Raw genomic sequence first — 21,626 nt, 5'->3', positions numbered from 1 at the left:
GGGTCTTGGACCACGCTTTGGCAGTTACTATTCCAGACAATAAGGAAACTATGTTCAAAGGTATAGATAGTGAAGGAAGGATAAGATCAAGGAATGTAGTAAGTTCTGTTTGGAATGAAGAGTAAGGGGCAGTGAGCAATTTCAGATAAGGCTGGAAGGACAGGTTAGAGCTAGATTTTGGAGGGTCTTAAACATCAAACTAAAAATTTGTCTTTTTTTATTTTGGTAAGCAGTAGGAAGCCTCTGAAATTTTTTGACAGAGGGGTGCCATGTCTAGATCTGTTTCAAAGAAAGATTATTCCAGCTATGTCCTGAAGGATGGATTGGAAGGGATAAGCTAGGATGCTAGGAGGATGATTTGCTGGTATAGGGTGGTAGCAATAGAAGTAGAAAGGAGCAGATTGGAGAGAGTCTTAATGGAATAAAATGGAGAGAATTTGAAAAATGATTAGATGTGACTAGTGCAGCTATAGGAAGAGTCCTAGATAACTTCCAAGTTTTATAACTCAGTGGCTGGGAGAATGGTACCATCAATAGAAATAAAGATAAAAGGTTATAGGACAGTTTTTTTGGCCCTTATTTTCTGTCTTAGAATTCATACTAAGTATTGATTCCAAGGCAGAAGAGTGGTAAGAGCTAGACTATTAGGTTAAGTGACTTGCTCAGGGTCACATAGCCAGGAAGTGTCTGAGTCCAGATTTGAACCCAGGACCTCACTTCTTTAGTCCACCTAGTTTCTCCAAGGACAGGTTTTAAGAAGATGATAAACTCAGTTTTGAATATAATTGTAGATCTGGAAGAGATGTCAGAAATCATCTAATCCAATTTATGCTATATTTGAAGTGATAGAAACATATGCAAAGCTGGAATTCAGCAGAAAGATAGAGCTAGTATAGAGAGATTCGAATATATAATTTCCATTGAAGTGATCATTAAAGACATGAAAGGAAATAGGAGAGTATGGAGGGATGAGAAAAAACAGTTAAGGTTAAACCTGGGGACATGCCTACATTTAAAGATTAAAGGTTGTAAAAAGGGGTCAGCAGATGAGAAAGGGAATAACCAGATAGGTTATGGAGATCAGAGAAAAGGACAGTATTTCTGATTCCAAGGAAGAAAAAAGACTATCAAGAAGAAAAATTAAATGCTCTAGAAAAGGTCAAAGGGAATAAGGGGGCCATTAGATTGGATTAGAAGACCATCTAGTTCCCTTGGGGAAAAAGTAGCTTCCAGAGAGTGGGTGATATAAGTCAGATTGTTAGGAGTACTGTGCCCTCACTTTGTATTACTCTTTTAAGTTTAGCAATGAAGGGGAAGAGTTCTGGTGCCTGTACCTCCTTCAAGTCTGTGTCTGCTCCCTTTTAAAGGCCTTGTCCAACGCTGGGGCTCTAGTCTTTACTGGTCTTGGTTCCATCACTCCTCCCAGATTCTATGAATAAGCCAATCATCCTTGACATAGTAGCAAAGGTCCCAATTGACAGGTGGACTTGAAGTCATGAAGACCTCTGTTCAAATCCTGCTTTGAATAATTACTAATGTCACTTTGGAGAAGTTTCTTAATTTTGCTGAACCTCAGTTTCCTCATTTGTAAAATGAAGGGATGAAACGCCAAGATATCTTCCATCTCTAATCTATGGCAATACCCAGGGCAGAAGTGTTCTTTACACCCCAATAAAGAGCTATGATCAAAGTCCTATATGCAGTGTCCTCAGGTTGCATGTGAAGATAATTTTCAAAACAAGAATAGTTTCATCTTCAACATTGTTAAATTGACCAGGCTTTTCCTAATCTGGTCATACACCCTTTACAAATAGGAAATGAATTAAGAGGATAATTTTTGCAGGAGTAGGGGTTCAGCTGAAGTTAGAAAGCATAAATTCCTACTAGACCCAGTTAATTTGGTCTCCTGACTTCCTCCAGCAGCTGTTGTTGGGTCAGGAGCAGATCAGAAAGGGAGAGTATAGCAGTTCTGGATGGAGAGATGGACTTAAAAGTTGGGGAGAAAACAATATTAAAGTGGTTAAAATGACTAAGATGAGTAAGATAAGTAAGAATCACAACAAACAGAGATTGGGGTAAAAAGGTAAGCTCAAGAAATAGAAGTTGATTAAGTTGAAGGACAGGTTTAGGAAGATTAATAAAGTGGGAAAGAAATGGAAAGGCAGGAAACAGTGGTCAAAGTATGGAATTTCAAAGTTCAAGTGATGGCGGAAATGTGTGACCACTTTAGAGAGTAGGTGATACAGTGGAGAGAGAGAGAGAAAGCAAGGGAGCATTGAAAAATGCACATTTTGAAGTCAGAATATTAGAAGAGTCTTCTTTACGAGTAGTGATGACACCATCTAGGGATGGGATGATGAGAGAAAGATGGCAAGTCAAGTCAAGTCACTGAGGAAGGTAGAAAAGTATTGGTTAGGAGGTAGCAACAAGAACCTGAATAGGATGGCACTATTGTCCTGGAAAGTATTCGTTTTGGTATTGGTTTTGGGGATTGGTTTGTTTGTTTGTTTTTAGTAAGCAAAAACTTGATTTATTTGTCAAATAGAGTGATATGGCAAACACAAACAAAGCCATTTTTTAGTCTTAAAGATTTTTATTTAATTAATTAATTTAGAATATTTTCCCATGGTTACATGATTCATGTTCTTTCTCTCCCCTCCTCCCACCCTCCGAGCAATTCCACTGGGTTTTATATGTGTGGTTGATCAAGACCTATGTCCATATTATTAATATTTGCATTAGGGTGATCATTTCACATCTACATCCCCAATCATATCCTTTTTTTTTTTTAAGGATTAGTTTTTGAAGAGTGTGATAAAATAAATATCTAGAAGTGGCAGCAAGAAGCAAAGATGAGGCAGCCCTCATTTCCTAGGCTTGTGTGTCAGGGGAAGGGAGCAAAGAAGAGAAGAGATGGGCAGGAGATCTAACTAGAAGCTATGGTATCCTCAGGGATACCTAACTTCCAGGGAAGGGAAGGAAGCAGACAAAGTATCCTGGGAAATAATTGAGGGTGAAGGGTTCTATTTACAATAGGACAGAGGTTCCTATCTCAGTGGAAGTGATAAGCAGAGTGCTTTGTACCTATTATCTAGTTTAATCCCTTCTACAATTTTCTGAGGTAAGCAAAGCAGGCAACAGCTCCCTTTCACAAAGAGGTTTGGTAATTTGCCCAAGATTACACAACTAGGAAGTGGCAGAGCTGAGATAGTACCCCTGGCATGTGACTTCAAGCCCAGTGTCCCCACTAAGCCATGTTACCCACAGTGTGTGAAGCCTGCACCCCACCCTTGGTTTTAGTTGGGTGCTTGTTTACATGCCACCTTGTACTGTTCCCTAATTGACTGTGTGTGAAAGTCCCATGTCCCAAGCTCTTCAGGAGTCAGATTTTAGGCTTCAAACATGGCTCCTAGAATACTCTAACCTTGAGCTTCCCTAGATTCCTCTTGGTTATAGGTAAATAACAACACAAGGAAGATCAGGAAACCCAAAACCTTAACATGACTTCTCTGCCTGCTTTATTTAATAGGATGTGCCTCATGTCAGGAGGATACCACATAAAATGCTTTTTGCCTAAGCTTCTCTTGGAGAAACCTAAATTTAATGGAATGTTTTACTGACCCAAGGAGTGTCAATTTGTTTACTGAGTATTTTTTGAGCCCCTGGAAAGGCCAATGGAATTGAGATGAAAGGATTATGATTGAATTGCAATTGGGACCAAATCTATTATTTTATTGGAATAGGGAACCTACTCATGCAGGTCAAGACCTTCTTTATAATTTATTATCTTAGAAGTTGACAAGAACTTCCAGGTAAGCATGGCTGCAGGCTAAACACGGGTCACTTCTTCTCCCCAGCACACACCGACAAGGACTGCCCCAAAAGAACTTAAGAATCATTTTCAGAAGAGCAGAGGAGCTGTACAGTAGGGCATAGCATTGAAGGTGCATGGGATTGGGGCTTTTCCAGTCTATAAGAGGGTCAAAGGGCTTCCACCCAAACGCAAGCCAATCTATCCTCCCCCACCCCCACCTAAAGAGCCAGCGCATGCCAAGATGAGAGAGAAAGGGGCATCTCTGGAGTGAGCAAGGGGCACTTCTAGGTCCTTGGGAGCTGACAAGGACCTTCAGAGAACTACCCTTGAAAGCAGCTAGACCAGAAACCTAGGCGGGCAGGAGAGCGCAGACCTGGGAAGGTAGCACGGAGAAGAGCTGCAAAGGACTGCAGAGATTCAAGAGCTTGCCTCAGGCAAACTCCTTGCTCCTTAACTCCATACACAGAGAACCTGTCCAGCTGACTCAGATTTCTGACTAAAGAGGGAAGGGAAAACATCCAGGAAAGTGGCTAATTGTGCACAGGAACCTCAAAATCCTTCCCAAAAAAACCCAAAAGAAGGCTGTGACCCTCAAGAATTTTTACAGAGGAAAAATCCAGGCTATAGAGGAAATGCTGGACGAAATTCAAACAAAGGCAAAACCTTAAAAAAAAATTGTCCACAAGCCCTGGAAGAATCTCAATTGGAGCTTATCAAAAAGAAGGAAGCCTTCTGGAAAGAGAAGTGGGAAATGGTTAAAAAAATATGAAGAAATCATAGCTGAATACCAAAAGGTTAAAGCAGAAAACCAAAAGATTATAACAGAAAACCAGGCCTTAAGAACCAGAATTGAGCAACTAGAAACCAGTGATCTTGCAAAACAGCAAGAATTAATAAAGAGAAGTCAAAAGACTGACAAAATAGAAGAAAACATAAAATATCTCACTAACAAGGTGGCAGATCAGGAAAACAGAGGAAGGAAAGACAATTTGAGAATCATTGGTCTACCTGAAAAGCCATAAATAAACAGAAACCTTGACACCATACTACAAGAGATCATCCAAGAAAACTGCCTTGAAGTTCTTGAACAAGGGGGCAAAATAGACATTGAAAGAGTTCATAGAATACCCTCTACAATAAACCCCCCCAAAAAAAAACAACTTCCAGAAATGTAATTGCCAAATTTCAGAGCTTTCAAGCTAAGGAGAAAAGTCTACAAGAAGCCAAAAAGAAACAATTCAGATTCAAGGAGCACCAATCAGTATAAAACAAGACCTGGAACTTAAGGACCACTAAAGGACCACACTAAAGGACCACAAGGCCTGGAACATGATATTCAGAAAAGCGAGAGAACTGGGTCTTCAACCAAGAATCACCTATACATCAAAACTGACTATATGCTTCCAGGGGAAAGTATGGGCATTCAACAAAATAGAAGATTTCCAAGTATTTGTAAAGAAAAGACCAGAGCTAAGTGGAAAGTTTGATATCCAAACACAAAGATCAAGAGAAACATGAAAAGGTAGATATGAAAGTGAGGGAAAAGGAGAAAAAATGATTTTTTTATTCAAACTCTCTTGTTTAAAGGCTACAATTAGATCAAATTATATATATATATATATATTAATATATGGGGGAAATGTTATTTCTAACTCTCTAAAAATGTTTTCATTATTATAGTAAATATAAGAATCATTCATAGGAAAAGATTAGGGCATTAAAGGCTATACAATGATATGCAAAGAAATGGGTGGGGGGGAATCGATGATGGTACTAAAAGATACTTGAATAATTAAATTAAATAGAATAATCTTTGTCACACAAAGATACACATGGGAAGGGGAGGGGAAGAAGACTCTTATAAGAGAGAGAGGAAGAGAGTGCTAATAGGTAATACTCAAATATTACTCTCAGTGAAATCAATTCTGAGAGGGAAGAGCTTCTAGATCCATTGGGATCTTGACGTCTATCTTATCCTACAAGATAAGGAAGAAGGGAAAACTAAGGAGGATGAGGGGGGAGGGAGTTCAAAAAAGGGAGGTAAGGAGGGGAGGGAACTTAACAAACCCTAAAAAAACAAGAAGGGAACAAAAAGGGAGGGGCCAGAAAGGGAAGCATATCAAGGGAGGGGAATAAGGGGATTGACTAATAGTATACCACTGTTTTAAAAAGATATAGCAAAAGAAGAAAGGTCAGAACTAGGAGAGGATATCAAAATGCTAGGAAATTCAAAAGTGACAATCATAACTTTGAATGTGAATGGGATGAACTCACCCATAAAATGTAGACAAATAGGAGAGTGGATTAGAATCCAGAATCCTACCATATGTTGTCTAGAAGAAACACACATGAGGTGAGTAGATACTCACAAGGTCAGAATTAAAGGGTGGAGCAAGACTTATTGGGGCTCAACTGACAGAAAGAAGGCAGGAGTTGCAATCATGATATCTGACAAACACAAAGTAAAAACATACCTGATTAAAAGGGATAGGGAAGATAAAATACATCCTGATAAAAGGGATTATAAATAATGAGGAAATATCACTAATCAACATGTATGCACCAAATGGTATAGCATCCAAATTTATAATGGAGAAGCTAGTAGAATTGAAGGAGGAAATACATAGTAAAACTATACTAGTGGGAGATCTGAACCTACCACTATCAAATTTAGATAAATCAAATCAAAAAATAAATAAGAAAGAGGTAAAAGAGGTGAATGAAATCTTAGAAAAATTAGAGTTAGTAGATATATGGAGAAAAATAAATAGGGACAAAAAGGAATACACCATCTTTTCAGCAGCACATGCCACATTCACAAAGATTGACCATATACTAGGTCATAAAAACATGGCATACAACTTCAGAAAAGCAGAAATAATAAATGCAAACTTTTCAGATCATAAGGCAATAAAAATAATGATCAGTAAGGGTACATGGAGAGCCAAATCAAAAATTAATTGGAAATAAAATAATATGATTCTCTAAAATTGACTAGAGAACAAATCATAGAAATAATTAATAATTTCAGTGAAGAAAATGACAATGATGAGACATCCTTTCAAACTCTATGGGACATAGCCAAAGCAGTACTCGGGGAAAAATTTATATCCTTGAGTTCATATATTAACAAATTAGGGAGGGCAGAGGTCAATGAATTGGACATGCAAATCAATAAACTTGAAAGCAAACAAATTAAAAAACCCCAGAAGAATTAGAGATTCTAAATTATCTAATCCAAATTAGAGATCCTAAAACTTAATGGAGAAATTAATGAAACCAAAAGTGCTAGAACTATTGAACTAACAAATAAGACTATAAGCTGATATTTTGAAAAAAACAAAATAGACAAAATATTGGTCAATCTAATAAAAAAGAGGAAAGAAGAAAATCAAATTAGCAGTATCAAGGAAGGAAAGGAAGAACTCACCTCCAATGAAGAGGAAAATAAGTCAATCATTAAAAACTATTTTGCCCAATTATATGGCAAAAAATATGCCAATAGAGGTGATATGGATGAATATTTACAAAAAAATAAATTGCCTAGACTAACAGAAGAAGAAATAGAATTCTTAAATAATCCTGTATCAGAAAAAGAAATTGAACAGACCAACAAAGAACTCCCCAAGAAAAAATCCCCAGGGCCTGATGGATTCACAAGTGAATTCTATCAAACATTCAAAGAACAGCTAATCCCAATACTATACAAACTATTTGATATAATAAGCAAAGAGGGAGTTCTACCAAATTCATTTTATGACGCAAATATGGTACTGATCCCAAAGCCAGGCAGGCCAAAAATGGAGAAAGAAAACTACAGACCAATCTCCTTAATGAACATAGATGCAAAAATCTTAAACAGGATACTAGCAAAAAGACTCCAGCAAGTCATCACGAGGGTTATTCACTATGATCAGGTGGGATTTATACCAGGAATTCAAGCATAGGAATAGAAGGGTCTTTCCTAAAAATAATAAACAGTATCTATCTAAAACCATCAGCCAACATCATCTGCAATGGGGATAAACTAGATGCATTCCCAATAAGATCAGGAGTGAAACAAGGATGCCCATTATCACCTCTATCATTCAACATTGTACTAGAAACACTAGCAGTAGCAATTAGAGAAGAAAAAGAAATTGAGGGTATTAAAATTGGTAATGAGGAGACCAAGCTATCACTCTTTGAGGACTGTAAAACTTAAAATTTCTTAGACTTATGAATGTTGGAAAATTCCCCATTGGGAAATTTCATACTTTAAAAAATTTCCTACTGATAGTAAGAACTCTATTGGAATGTGAAACTCCTTGGCATGGGAGGATCCTTCTCCTCCCTACTTAAGACTACTTTAGGACAGAAACCTTTTGCTAAACAATGGAAAGGGCCTTGACCTATGCTTAAGCATAGAACAGGAAGTTCTTTGAGTCATGATTGATTTTAGAATTGATACAATAGAGATACTTGGAATGACAGAACCAGGTCTTGGAAACTATAATCTCCACCCTACTCAGAGTAACAGGGTTTAGGAAGGGCTGCAGCAAAGATCAAGATTTAATTATTTGAGAATATGACCTTCAACAGACATGTGCAAAGGGGGAAGACCTCTGGGCAGTCCTGGGTTAAGCTAGAGCCACCATTGGCAGAGGGGAGAGATCGACAGTGATTGGTAGATGTGAGAACTGAGGGGAGGGAACTTAGATGGTTTCCTTAAAGATAGCGGGATCTGAGAGTTCCGGAGGAGGAGGTTTTGCTCTGAGAGGTTATGCTCTGAAGGAGGACTGAGGAGGTTGCTCTGAAGGAGGACTGAGGAGATGGATGCTCTGAAGGAAGTCTGAGAGGAGAGAGTTGTAGATAAGAGAGTGGGAGCCTTATCCATTAGGCTCCCACTCTCTTATCTACAACTATTTAACACTCAAAACTATTTTAAATCTAACAGGATGACATGATGGTCTACTTAAAGAATCATAGAAAATCAACTAAAAAGCTAGTGGAAATAATCAACAACTTTAGCATAGTTGCAGGATACAAAATAAACCCACATAAGTCATCAGCATTTCTATATATCTCCAATATATCTTAGCAGCAGGAATTAGAAAGAGAAATTCCATTCAAAATCACCTTAAACAATATAAAATGCTTAGGAATCTATCTGCCTAGACACAGGGACTATATGTACACAACTACAAAACACTTTCCACAAAATTAAAACTAGATTTGAGCACTTGGAAAAGCAATAACTGCTCATGGGTAGGACGAGCTAATATAATAAAAATGACCATCTTACCCAAACTTATCTATCTATTTAGTGCCATACCCATTGAACTTCCAAAAACATTTTTTACTGAATTAGAAAAAACCATAACAAAGTTCATTTGGAAGAACAAAAGATCAAGGATATCCAGGGAAATAATGAAAAAAAAATACAAAGGAAGGTGGCCTTGCAATCCCATATCTCAAACTATATTATAAAGCAGTGGTCATCAAAACAATTTGGTACTGCCTAAGAGACAGAAAGGAGGATCAATGGAATAAACTTGGGGTAAATGACCTCAGCAAGACAATCTATGACAAACCCAAAGACCCAACTTTTGGGACAAAACTCCACTATTTGATAAAAACTGCTGGGAAAATTGGAAGACAGTGTGGGAGAGATTAGGCTTAGACCAACACCTCACACCCTACACCAAGATAAATTCAGAATGGGTGAATGACTTGAACATAAAGAAGGAAACTATAAGTAAATTAGGTGAACACAGAATAGTATACATGTCAGACCTTTGGGAAGGGAAAGATTTTAAAACCAAGAAAAACTTAGAAAGAGTCACAAAATGTAAAATAAATAATTTTGACATCAAATTAAAAAGGGGTTGCACAAACAAAACCAATGTAACTAAAATCAGAAGGGAAGCAACAAATTGGGAAACAATCTTCATAACAAAAACCTCTGAAAAAGGTTTAATTACTCAAATTTACAAAGAGCTAAATCAAATGTACAAAAAAATCAAGCCATTCTCCAATTGATAAATGGGCAAGAGACATGAATAGGCACATGAATAGGCAGTTCTCAGTTAAAGAAATCAAAACTATTAATAAGCACATGAAAAAGTGTTCTAAATCTTTGATAATCAGAGAGATGCAAATCAAAACAACCTTGAGGTATCACGTCACACCTAGAAGATTGGCTAACATGACAGCAGTGGAAAGTAATGAATGCTGGAGGGGATGTGGCAAAGTTGGGACATTAATTCATTGCTGGTGGAGTTGTGAATTGATCCAGCCATTCTGGAGGGCAATTTGGAACTATGCCCAAAGGGCTATAAAAGACTATCTGCCCTTTGATCCAGCCATAGCACTGCTGGGTTTGTATCCCAAAGAAATAATAAGGAAAAAGACTTCTACAAGAATATTCATAGCTGCCCTCTTTGTGGTAGCAAAAATTTGGAAAATGAGGGGATGCCCTTCAATTGGGGAATGGCTGAACAAATTGTGGTATCTGTTGATGATGGAAGATTATTGTGCTAAAGGGAATAATAAAGTGGAGGAATTCCATGGAGACTGGAACAACCTCCAGGAAGTTATGCAGAGCGAAACGAGTAGAGTCAGGAGAACATAATACACAGAGACTGATACACCACGGTTTAATTGAATGTAATGGACTTCTTCATTGGTGTCAATGCAATGTCCCTGAACAATCTTCAGGGATCCAGGAGGAAAAAACACTATCCACAAGCAGAGGACAAACTGTGGGAGTAAAAACACAGAGGAAAGGCAACTTCTTGACAACATGGGGCCAAGGGGATGTGATTGGGGATGGAGACTCTAACTGAACATCCTATTGCAAATACTAACAAAATGGAAATGGGTTCAGATCAAGGACACATGTGATACCCAGTGGAATCAGGCTTCGGCTATGGAAGGGGTGGCAAGAGGGGAGAAAATAAAATGATTTTTGTATCCAATGAATAATGTTTGAAATTGAACAAATAAAAATAATATTTAAAAGTAAAAAAAAAAAGAAGTTGCCAAGAACATTGAGAGACTAAGTGTCTTGCCCAGGGTCACATAGTATATGTCACAGGCAAGACCTGAACCCTGATCTTCCTGGCTACATGGTGTGAGTTTTAAAATTAATATTCAATAACTAAGTATTATATTTTAAAGTTTTATTAATAATAACTAGAGCAAAAGAACTCCCTGAATTCAGCCCAGTTGCAGGTCAAAAAAAGAGGAAGAGGGAGGAGTTACAGCCACTTAAATACCATCACACAAAACAAGATGACATTGGAAAAGGGAATTTTGGGAAATACTAAGGGACTTCTGGGGGATGAAGTCCAAAGGCTCAAAATTTCCATTTATACAATGGCTAACTCTTTGTCCACTCTACCATCACTGGTTTAGTCATTTAAGTTGTGTCTGATTCTTTATCACCACATTTAGGATTTTCTTGGCAAAGATTCTGGAGTGTTTTGCCATTTCCTACTCCACATAATTTGACAGATGAGGAAACTGAGGCAAACAGAATTGAATGACTTCCCCAAGTTAGGAGAAGTGACTTCCCCAAGCTAGCAGAAGTCTGACTAGTAGAAGTCTGAGGCCAGATTTGAACTCAGGAGGATGTCTTCTTGACTACAGGTCTGGCACTCTACCCACTGCACTATCTGACTGCCCCATAGTTCTGGATTTAATTCTTTGTTCTGTTACCCCCTGCAGGACTGTGTTTATTTATCTGTAAAACAAGTGTGTTAAAGGGGGAGGAAGAAGGGAACTAGATCACCATTATGGCTTTTCCTACTTGTGATCTGAGATCCTACAAAAATGTTTCTCTTTGAAGTATGGACTGTGGGAGATGTAAGTGTTACTCAATGAAAGTCATAAAGCAGCTGCTAATTTCACAGATGTACTCATTCCAAAAGTCAAAAGATTCTGCTATCAGACGACTATCTACTAGGATCCCCCTGCCCCATAAGTATTGGTTAGGATAGTTTTTCCCTAAAAGGCCACAAAGTTCTTCCTAGAACTTTATTGGCTCCCATGACCCGGCTTCCTGGAGGACTCTGGACTTATTAATGTGGCTTCCTGCTCTCCGAAGAGCATAAAAGAGCTCACCACATGGAGTCTGGGCCCTTCAGACTTGGCAGATGCTCCAAGACCACACATATCACTACACACTGCCCTATTGCCCAGATAAGTTTATCTATGGAAGTGAGGGGGCCTGTGTTTAAAGCTAAATGCTTAGAGCATGCTTACTGAATAGCCTTTCAATGTTATGGTTAAATAAATTTCCTATAAATAACCAGCAAGTGCCTGTTTCATGCCAGTATCAGATCTGAAGAGGACACCAGCCTGGGTCAGATCTACCCATCACAATCTCAGATAATGGACCTGGGCATTGGGGATAAAAAGAGTAAAAAAGAATGTTAAAGATAATAGCACTCCATTCAAAATAACTCTAGATAATAGAAAATACCTGGAAGTACACCTATGAAAACAAAGTCAACAATTATATGAACATGATCACAAAATACTCTTCACACAAATATAATCAGATCTAAACAATTGGAAAAACATGAATTCCTCATAGTTGGCCAAGCCAATATAGTAAAAACAAAAATCCTCCCTAAATTGTTACCTATTTAGTGCTATGCCCAATCAAACTACCCAAAAGTTATTTCAGAGTTCATATAGAATAAAAAATGGACAAGAATATCAAGGAAAATAATAAAAAATAAATAAATATGGGAGCAGGAGGTCTGGCTATACCAAATCTCAAGTTGTGCTATGAAGTAGTAACTATCAAAACAGTCTGGTAAAGGCTAAGAAATAGAGTGGTGTATCAGTGGAGTAGATTAGGCAATCAATACATGACAGTTAATGTCTATAACAACTCAGTGTTCAATAAATCCAAAGATCTAAGCTCTGGGGCAATAATTCACTATTTGACAAAAATTGGAAAACTAGAAAACAGTATGGCAAAGACTAGGCATTGGCCAGTATCTCATATCACCAAGAGAAAGTCAAAATGGATACTTGATCTAAAAATAAAGGGTGACACCATAAAAAAATTAAGGAAACATGGAAAATTTTTCCTGCCAGACTTATGGAAAAGGGAAGAATTTATGACCAAAGAAGAAATAGAAAACGTTATGAAAAATCAAATTGATAACTTTTATTACATTAAATTTTAAAGATTTTGTACAAAGAAAAGCAATGCTACCAAAAATTAGAAGGGAAACAACAAATTTGGGGGAAAATATTATAGCAAGAATCCCTGACAAAAGGCTCATTTCTCAGATATATAGAGAAATGAGTCAAATTTATAAGAATATCAAGCATTTGTCAATCTAAAACTGATCAGGAAATTCTCAGAGGAAGAAATTAAAACTATCCATAGTCATATTAAAAAAAATGCTTCAAATCACTATTGATTAGAGAAATGCAAATTAAAACAACTCTGAAATGCCACTTCATGCCTCCCAGATAGACAAAAAAGAGTTTTGATAAATGCTGGAAGGCGTGTTTGAATATTGGGACACTAATACACTTTCAGTGGAACTGTGAACTGATACAACCTTTCTGGAAAACAATATGGAACCAGAATTAAAGGGCCACAAAACTATGCCTACCCTTTGACTCAGCAATACCACTATTGCTTTTGTATCCCAGAGAGCTAAGGGAAAAGGACCTACCTATGCCAAAATATTTTTAGTAGCTCTTTTTGTAATGATAAAGAATTGGAAACCAAGGAGTTGTTCATCACTTGGGAAATGAACAAGTTGTGGTATATAGTTATAATGAATACTATTTCACCATAAGGAACAATGAAAAGGATAAGTTCATAAAAACTTGGAAAGATTTATATGAAGTGATACAGAGTGAAGTGAGTAGAACCAGGAGGACAATATATACAGTAACAGAAATGTTAAATGATGATCTACTGTGAAGGACTAAACCAATATCAGCAAAGCAAGTCTTCAAGATAACCACAAGGGACTCATGATGAAAATACTATCCATAGCCAAAGAAGGAACTGTTGGAACCTGAGTACAAATCAAAGCATGCCATCTTCCATTGTATTTCCTTCATGAGATTTCTCTTGCATGTGTGATATTACTTCTATCATGACAAGAGCAATATGAAAATATGTATTACATGAAAGTACAGATATAACATATATCTGACTATTCATCACCTTGGGGAGAGGGAGAAGAGACAGCTTGGATTCTAAAATGTCAAAAAATATTGTCGAAAATTGTTTCTACATGTAACTGAAAAAAATTAAAAATTAACTCAAAAATACAAATAAAATAAGAAAGTGAACACACACACACACACACTCACACACACAAAGGCAATAGTCGTCATCTGTGAGATGGATTCCTAAACAATTTCTCATATCTAAAGTAAATAGGGGGAAAAAGTAAATGAAAAGGAAGAGTCAATAAATGTTTGTTAGTTGAAAAATAAAATTAAATGGAAAGAAAAAAATAAAGTAAATAGGGGGCAACTAGGTGGCTTTAGTGAATTGAGAACCAGGCCTGGAGACAGCAGGTTCTAGGTTCAAATTTGGTCTCACACTTTCTAGCTGTGTGCTCCTGAAGAGTTACTTAACCCCAATTGCCTAGCTCTTGCTGCTCTTCTGCCTTGGAACTAATACTTAATGTTGATTGTAAGATGGAAGGCAAGTATTTAAAAAGAGAGAAAGAGAAAGATTATGAAGCTAAAATAGACAAGCCTTGGCAACAGATTAGATATGGAAGTCAATAGTCAAGGATGTAAGCCTGGATGACTGGAAGAAGAGTTATGCCTTTGATAGTAAGAGGGAAATTGTAGTGTGAAGGATTCCAGGGGAAAGATGATGAGTTCAGTTTAGTGTTCTCTGATCTCAGAAGACTTTCAGTCTAATAGGGGAATAAAACCATGTATATAAATAATAATGAGTTAAAATGAGATTGGTTTATGGGTTATCTCAGAGAGATTTGGGGAAGAAGTCATTTCTAATTGGGAGAGAAGCTTAATGGAAGAGATTGCTCTTGATGAGGAGAGATGTAGAGGAAATCCATTCCACGTATGCAGAATAGTACATACAAAAGCAAGGGGAAAGGGCAAGATCTAGGAATGTCTGATAGTACCCCAGTATAGTAGGTACTTAATAAATGTTTATTGACTGACTAAAAAGAGAATATAAAGCCAGATTGTGATACAACCTTGAATTCTTAGGATAATAAGGGGGGGAAATGTAGTCTGTATAGATTGCTAGAGTTAGCACAGCCATTTGTATGTAAGAATACAACAACAATGGGAATTATATTTTTCTTCTAGGAATTAGTAAGTGCCACCTACATAAAATACATAGTTTTTCTTTGATGTCCTTAACATTCTTGAGAGTTTCTACCTTTTCCTTTTAGGAACAAAAAGAGAAAAGGGGCATTGTGTTCATTATTGCTTCTCAACTTCCTTGTTCAATCCTTTTAAAGCCTGACCTCCTTATCATAGTGACGTGAGAAAATACACAGGAATAGTGAATTGTGGTTACAAAATCCTGTGGATGTTCTGTTGCCAACATCCATTTCTTAGGGACTCAGGAAATAGCTAAGACATGGGATTTACAGCAAATCAGCAAGAAAATGGTCCTGTTTGCTCATTCCTCTACATGTTGGCATCAGAAAAGTCAAGTTCTTTTGTGACTGTTCTTATTTCTCCAAAGGCACAAGCCAAAAAGAACTCTGCGAAGTGTATTCTCTATGGAGTTCAGTTCATCAGATCATAGATCTAGAAGTAGAAAGCCATCCAGTCCAACCTCATCAGTTTTCAGATAAAGAAACTGAAGCCAGAATGAGGAGTATATCCTCAAGGCAATGAGGAACTGTTGAAGAGTTTTGAGCATCTGTGTAATGTGTGAACTTTGTTCATGTTAAAGAGGCAAGAGATGAGGCAGAGAAAACACTTAGGAGCCTATGACCATATTACCATATATTATGTATTAGTAATTATAAGTTAAACAAGAGGCAATGAAGTCCTATGAAAAAGGTCATGGTTGTGAGAGTAGAGAGAAGGAAGTGAATCCAAGAAATATGGCAGAGGTAGTATGGATAAGTCTTGGAAACTGGTTGGTGGTAGGAAAGTGAAAGACAGGCTTCAAAATTTCTCTCTTGACTGTCTAGGAGGATAGTAGTTCCATTAGTAGAAATAGTGAAATTAGAAAGAGAGCCAAAGGTCAGGTGGCATGGAGAATCACTCGATCAATCTATAAGTATGTATTAAGTGCTTGCTATATGTAACCTCCTGTAGTTACATCTTAAAATTCTTGTGGGTGGACACCTGAGAAGGAGATTGGAAACTGAGGGAAAATGGATAAAGGAGAGAAAGAGACACAGAAATAAAGACTCAGAGACAAGGAGCTAAAAAATATGGACTACATGTTGCCAAGCTCCTCAGATGGGATTGAGAGAGGGCTCCACACGTGCTCTCAAACTTTTATTGGAGAATTTAAGAATGTGGAGTGGGAGGTAACTAATGAACATGTGACCTGGCATACATTGGCTCAATTGACAATCATGTAATCAAAAGAGGAGGAAGTTAATCAAACATGTGACTTATAAAGGAATGTGGTCCAACAAAGTGTGAACTAGGACCTTGTGGCAAATAATGTCCTGCTCAGGAATTCTTTTGTCCTTTGGACTGAAGATTTGGCAATACAATAATCAATAAGTAACATGATATAATATCAATACACCAATCATACTTTCAAGATGCTAATATGCCTGATATGCTACACTATATGCCAGGAAAATAGGATATAAAGATAAAATGAGTCTTTGCCTGCAAGGAGCTTATATTCATCTGAGAGATACACATGAAAATACATGCAAAATAGATGCAAAGTAAATTGGGATAGGAGAAGGTGAGATGGAGTGAGGAGGGAAAATGCAACAGCTAGGAGAAATCATGAAATGTTTTGTATAGAATGTGTCACTAGAACAAATTTTTGAAAGAAATAACAGATTCTAAGAGGCTGAGGCAAGGTGGATCCACATTCCAGGCATGAGATGAACATACATTTCAGGCAGGAAAGACAAGCCATGTAACAGTACCAAGGTATAGAGGAGGGATGGGCAGTGTCATGTGTGTGAAGAATTTGGCTGCACCACAGAGTGCAGTAAAGAGAATAATCTATAAAGAAGTTGGAAGAGGAAGAAGGGGTCAAATTGTGAAGAATTTTATTTTTTTAAATTCATTTTTATTTAAATTTTGAGTTCCAAATTGAAATACATATATACTGAAATTATATATATATGTGTATAATATATATAACTAAAATAATTGTTTATTTAAGATAAAGGAAGGAAGGGAAGGGAATTGGGATGATCTATCTAAAGACTATAAATAACCTTTCCCCCCAAAATCAAGTTGATAACCTACACTATTTAACTCTTCTCTACCTACCTACAGACCTAATCCCTACAACTAGCTAAATTAAACCCCCTTTAGTTGATTTACAAAGATGCTGAGGAATTGAAGGTAGCAGGAATGGAACAAGAGGAAAGAGTTGACACTGACAGTTGGTACTTAGATGTCTTGAGCAGATCTGTTGGAAATTGCTCTGTCAGCCACAAGATACACACATAGGGACACAGGAACCAGCCATTGGATAAGGGATACAGTCACAAGAGAGGGAGACTAGTCTAACTCACAAGTTCCACCCAAGAAGCTTAGACCAACAACCTCTAGCTTCAATTGTCCCCCCAAGGAAAAGCAACCCTGTCACTCTCCTAGAAATCTGGAACCTTCCTGCTTCCACCTTGTAGCATTGCTCCTGCTCCTGCTTTCCTTATAACAAAATTTCTCTCCCTCTCTCCAGAGCCCTCCCCAGAATGAAAAGACAAGCAATATGGCACTCATACATTTGAAATCGTGTAAGAAAAAAAAGGCAAGAATAAGTGAAAAAATAGGCTTCAATCTTCAATCTGTACTCATTGTTCATTGGTTATCTCTCTGGAGGTGAGTAGAATTTTTCATCCTGAGTCATTTGGCATTGTCTTAAGCCATTGTCTTGATCACAGAGGCTAAGTCTTTCACAGTTGATCATTTCTACAATATTTTTGTCACTAGGTATAATATTCTCCTGGTTCTGCTCACTTAACTTTGCATCAGTTTATGTCTTCCCAAATTTTTTCAAAGAATTACAAAAAGCTAAACAGAGGCACTTACATTTGATCACAGAAGTAATATCAAGTCATTACAATTTATTGATACAGTCAGACTTACACTTTAGTAAAATAACTTTGGCAGTTTTATGAATAATGGAGGGAGGGAGGTGTGGATATTGGAAGGAGTGAGACCAATTAGAAGACTATCGAAATAGCCAGAGTGAGAGTTGATGAGGATCTGAAATAAGATAGTGGCTTTGTGAGTACAGAAAAAGGGCATGGATGCAATATATACAGGGTGTTCCAAAACTTATAAGTACACTAAAACTTTTGGAAAAATCATATGGTGGAGGTAGAAATCTAGCTACTGATTAGCTATGTGGAATGATGGAGACTGAGGAATCAAGGATGATGCTTTGGTTATGAACCTAGCTGACCAGAAAGATGGTAGAGTTCCAAAAATAGATAAATCTGGAAAGGTGTATGATTAGAAAAAAAGATAATCAATTTTGTTTTAAACATCATAACTTTGGATCCTTACAAGTCATACAGTTTGAAATATCCAGTATGATGGTGGAGATGCTTGACTGGAGCTCAGGAAAGAGACTAAGGCTGCATATAGAACTCTGGGAGTCATTTGCATAGAGATTATGATTATGCCTGTGGGAGTTGGTAAAGTCACCAAAATAAAAGATGAAGAGGTAGTAAAAGAGGCTGAAGTTTGTGAATGTAATTTTATTTTTTTACATCTATATTTTTATTAATTAATTTAGAATATTTTTCCATGATTACATGATTCATGATTTTTCCCTCCCCACTCCCAGAGTTGACAAGCAATTCCACTGGGTTATATGTATATAATTATTCAAAACCTATTTCCATATTATTCATATCTGCAATAGTGTGATCTTTTAAAGTCAAAACCCCAATCACATCCCAATCTAAATTGATCACATGCTTTTCTTTTGTGTTTCTGTTCCCACAGTTCTTTCTCTTCTCTGTTTCTACTCCCACAGTTCTTTCTCTGGATTTCTCTGGATAGCATTCCTTCTCTTAAGTTCCTCTGGATTGTCCTAGATCATTGCATTGCCACTAGTAGAAAAGTCTACTACATTCGATTGTGCCACAGTATATCTGTGAATGTAATTTTAGACATGTCAAGAGTAAAATAAAATTTCTGGGTAGTGGCATTTAGCAGGTATTTGGATGCTCAAGTCAAGGGCAGTCATAAATTTGGTGGGGCCAAAGAAGCTTTATTGCAGGGTATGGATGTGGAAAGAGATGCTTCCTTTCTTTTTGTTAACTATTGAATAAGCTTTGAATAAGTCTCTTTTAAAATATTATATACAAATGTATAATAGACATCTATTACAGAATACTATGTTATAATATTAACATATATAATATAAATATTATAAAATAATATTTTAAATGTTAGAGGACTGCACTGAGTCAGAACTAGACCAGAACAGTTCCAAAACAAGAGACACGAAAAGATACTTTCTTCTTCTGCCCCCAGCCCTTATTGGAGATGGGACATCCATCTCTACTGAGGATGTGGAACATTGCCTATATTTTCATATTTTTCAGTGCATTGATTAATTTTATTAATTATTTTTCTCTTCTTCCTTTTTCTCTTTGTTATGGGAAATGGCCCTCTAGAAGAGGGAGAGAGGGATACTAGAGGAAATGCAGTGATATAAAAACAAAAGATATCAATAAAAATATATTTTCAAAAAATTAAACATTTTAAAGGAACAAATTTTGATTGAATGTAAGAAGAGATGATCTATAATTAAAACAATGGTTTAGTGGAATGGGCACTCAGGAGTTGGTGAATTCCCTCTCCTTTGAGGGCTTCAAACAGATGCTTGATGGCCATGTGTAGGAAACACTGTAGATGAGATTTCTGAATAGATGCTGCTTCAACTAGATGGCCCATCTTAGATTCCTTGGACCTCTGAGATTCTGTTCTTTTATTTACTGTCTGATTTCCATCATGGAGGGGGAAAACACTTAACACTTAAAATGTGCTGAGTCATTTTAACCAATAAACCATTAGGCTTGTTTATTAGAAGGAACAACAGTACTGGAGCAGTATTGATTGTGGAAGGGAAGATTACTGATAGACAAAAAAAAAATCACATGCGAACATTTAATAGCTTGGAAGTAGGCAAATGAGGGCATTCTGTCCCATATGACCTCCAGCTCTATTGGGAGTTCTTATAAGGAGAGTCTGTATGTCATTCACTCTTGATGGGAAGGAAAATCTTGAGCCTGACACTCCATTCAACTCTACAGAGATCACTAGCGATTCCTCTGGCTATTGGCCTGACCTCTGGGAGGACAACATTTTCACAAATTGTCTCTTATCTTGCTGGGTTGGGAAGCAGTAAAGAAGTCGATAGAGATTGTGTCACCCACCCAGAGGTGGCAGTCCTGGGGCTGATGGTTAAATTTTCATTGCAATCATTTATACCTCAGAAAACAACAAATGCTACAAATCAGAACGTGATTTGTTGTTTTATTATCTAGATATCAGAAAGTAATGGAGAAAATGATAACGATGCAGATTAAATTTGAAGTGCTTCATGATTTTCAGAGAGCCAGTTGTTAAACATTTTTCAGCTCACCAGTAGTCATTCTTCTCCCTATCCTGACCTGGCTAAATAAATAAATCTTTTGTAGAATCCAAATTGCTGAAGGACATGGAGGAGTATGGGTCAATAGGCTAACATACTAGCATTCAACTACCAATGGGACCATAAACTGGCTGCTGCCTGCCCTCGGATTGTCTCACTTCCTCTCTCTTTTCCAGTGAAACCAGTCCTGGGTGTTTCCCTCTGACCCTCAGTTTTGTGGGCTTTGCAGTTCTCTCCCACCCTCCTCCTCTTTGCTTCCCTCCCTCCTGCTGTGGCTGCTGCCTTTAATGGGCCTTAGAATCACTCGGCATCCTGCTTTGAAAAGGGAAATACTTTAGCTCATTAAATTTTTATTGAATTTTCCAGCCAGGGGAGACTACATTCTGACTCTACCAGGTGGGGTGAGTGGTTGAGGGGGGTGAAGTTGAGCCTGGAGGGAGTGGGAGTAAAAGAAGAATCTGTTATGTCTCCCTTTCAGTACGTGTGAATGAAGATTCTTTCAAACCTCAGCTGTTACCTGAACTGTGAACATGTGTAATTAATACTGTCATTTTGGTTTCTACTGTATTTTTCCTACCTTAAAAGAATATTTTTTAAAAATGTATTTGTTTGTTACTTACATTAAAATTCTCAGGTAACTCCTTCCCTTCCTCTCCTTCCACACTAGACAAAAAAGGTATATGTAAATGTATGACTATGTCTTGCTTGTTTCTTTTTATCAGTTCTTTCTCTGGAGGTGGACATACACATTATTCTTCAAGCAATATTTCTGTTGTTGTTTGTAATGCTCTTGTGGTTATGCTCATTTCACTTCAGAATTTTATGAAGATCTTTCCATGATTTTTTTAAAAATTAACTTGCTCATCATCCCTTATGGGGCAATAGTATTTTATCATAATCCTAGCTATTTCCAATTAATCAGCATCCCCTCAATTTCCAGTTCTTTGCTACCATTAAAGGATGATGTAAATATATACACATATATGTGTATATGTGTGCATGCTTCTTCCCTTCCTTCCTTCC

The sequence above is a fragment of the Monodelphis domestica genome, chromosome 1, assembly GCF_027887165.1.
Source record: "Monodelphis domestica isolate mMonDom1 chromosome 1, mMonDom1.pri, whole genome shotgun sequence".
Taxonomy (NCBI): Eukaryota; Metazoa; Chordata; class Mammalia; order Didelphimorphia; family Didelphidae; genus Monodelphis; species Monodelphis domestica.
Note: the sequence above shows the minus strand (reverse complement) of the source record.